Here is a 1,801-nt window from a genome sequence, read left to right on the forward strand (position 1 = left end):
ATTCGTTTATCTAAACATAAATGTTGTAAACCAAATATGTATATGTAAAATTGTCATATTTAATTAATTATTGTGATTGTTAGATATTTCTGCCTAATTCAAATGCTAATTCATTTAAAAGTGTGGTTAATGTGTCAGATTTACACTTAATGTATGTCTATTCATGTTTACATATGTTGTTCCTTTTCTAAAGTTTATATGCTTAAGGATACACATTATATATGTATATTGCTTAACAGTACTAAGTACAGCTTTATATGCGATGAATTAATCTGATAATTTACATTTGATAATATTATCCGTTTGTTCTAAATCAATTTATGTAATTTTATTTCTCATTTCCTTTGTTTAGACCACACACTTATATACTGTATATGCAGATGACCGTGCACAAGTTTGTATAGACCAATGGCTGTCTGTACCAATGTAACCAGTAAACTTGATGGACATTAAAGTAAACTAACTGGAGTTCCAGTCTCTGTGTATAACTAAGAATCGGCACACCTTCTCTTCAAGATCTTTTGTGGCGGAGCAGGACCTGCAAGGAAAGGTGAAAAAAGGGGAAAACCTGAAAGGAAAAAATAAGATCATTTTGCTACTTCTAATACAGAGATCAGATGACATTATGCTGTTAAAATTACTTTTCATATTGTGTTTGTGTATTTTCGTAGGATCTGAAATGATGTTGCTGTGGTATCTTCATTCTCAAGTGACCCCAGAGCCAGCGAGAGGATCTGGAGAAAGACCGAAAGACACTGAGAATGTGATTTTGGTAAAGTTTGCTCTGCTGGTTACTGTTTATAAAATGAAGGCTGACTTTCAGAAGCTTCAAAAGCATCATCATCAAAAAATGTCATGGAGCTTTTTATCCAAAGTGATTTACAGTGCTCTTATTACAGGAAGCTACAATCTCTCGGATCAACCTGGAGAAAAGAGCCTTTCTCAAGGACATACTGGTGGTTTTGAACCAGCAACCTTCTGCTCACCAGTTCAGTTGTTTAGCCAACTAAATGCATGTAATTGTAGATATGAAATTAAATTTGGCAAGAAATGGAAAGCTGACAACATGAGATATAAAATGTTTCACTCTGTGTAAATGTTTACAGGTAGTCGTGCTCATGGAGAGCAGACACAGATGTTTGGAGCAGAAACGGCAGCAGACAGATTATCCTGCACATGTTCCCCTGCTCTTGCTTCAAGGTTGTGTGGTTCAGAGAGCCATCATCATGGTCTTCCTCATCCTGTTGATCAACGATGTACCAGTTGAGAAGAGAGAGGTTGTGAAGCACAGCGCAGCAGCATAACCGACACAGCTGTGTTGAGATGACAGTAGATGTTGGGATCACCATCTGTAAATACATGATTGTTAGAACAATAAGTTTTGTTTCATGTGTTGTTGACTTGTGTATGTATTTATTGTGATGCTAACTTTCATATATTCTTTTAATCATTTATTCATGTGTCTTGTTGTTGTCAGTAGATGAAATATAAATATTTTATTCATTCATGCATTAATTGCTTGAATGAAAATTGCTGTATTCACATCGATTGCATTTGTTCAACTAGTGTATATTCATGTATAGCTATATAGCTGTCAAGACAAAAATGTAATTATGCTTATTTTACTAAAATGTAATTTTAAGGGGAAAAAAAGGTAATATAATTATTGGTTTATTGTTATTATTGCATGTAAGTGTTGGGGTGGGAAACTGTACTGTTGAGTTAGTGATGGTGTGAGGTGTTAGTTCACCTGTCTCTCTTTTTTTAATATTATTGCCGAACTTATTATTACATAAAAGAT

General features: G+C 34.1%; 1 long non-coding RNA gene across 1 annotated transcript; it reads left to right on the forward strand.

Annotated features, from left to right (window-relative positions):
- The first annotated feature begins 358 nt into the window (after nt 1-358).
- LOC113046448 (uncharacterized) lies at nt 359-1,009 on the forward strand. The gene is made up of 3 exons (XR_003276086.1): nt 359-550; nt 672-772; nt 900-1,009. It is a non-coding gene; the product is annotated as an uncharacterized LOC113046448 (long non-coding RNA).
- The last annotated feature ends 792 nt before the right edge of the window (nt 1,010-1,801 follow it).

Source organism: Carassius auratus, chromosome 27, assembly GCF_003368295.1.
Source record: "Carassius auratus strain Wakin chromosome 27, ASM336829v1, whole genome shotgun sequence".
Classification (NCBI taxonomy): domain Eukaryota; kingdom Metazoa; phylum Chordata; class Actinopteri; order Cypriniformes; family Cyprinidae; genus Carassius; species Carassius auratus.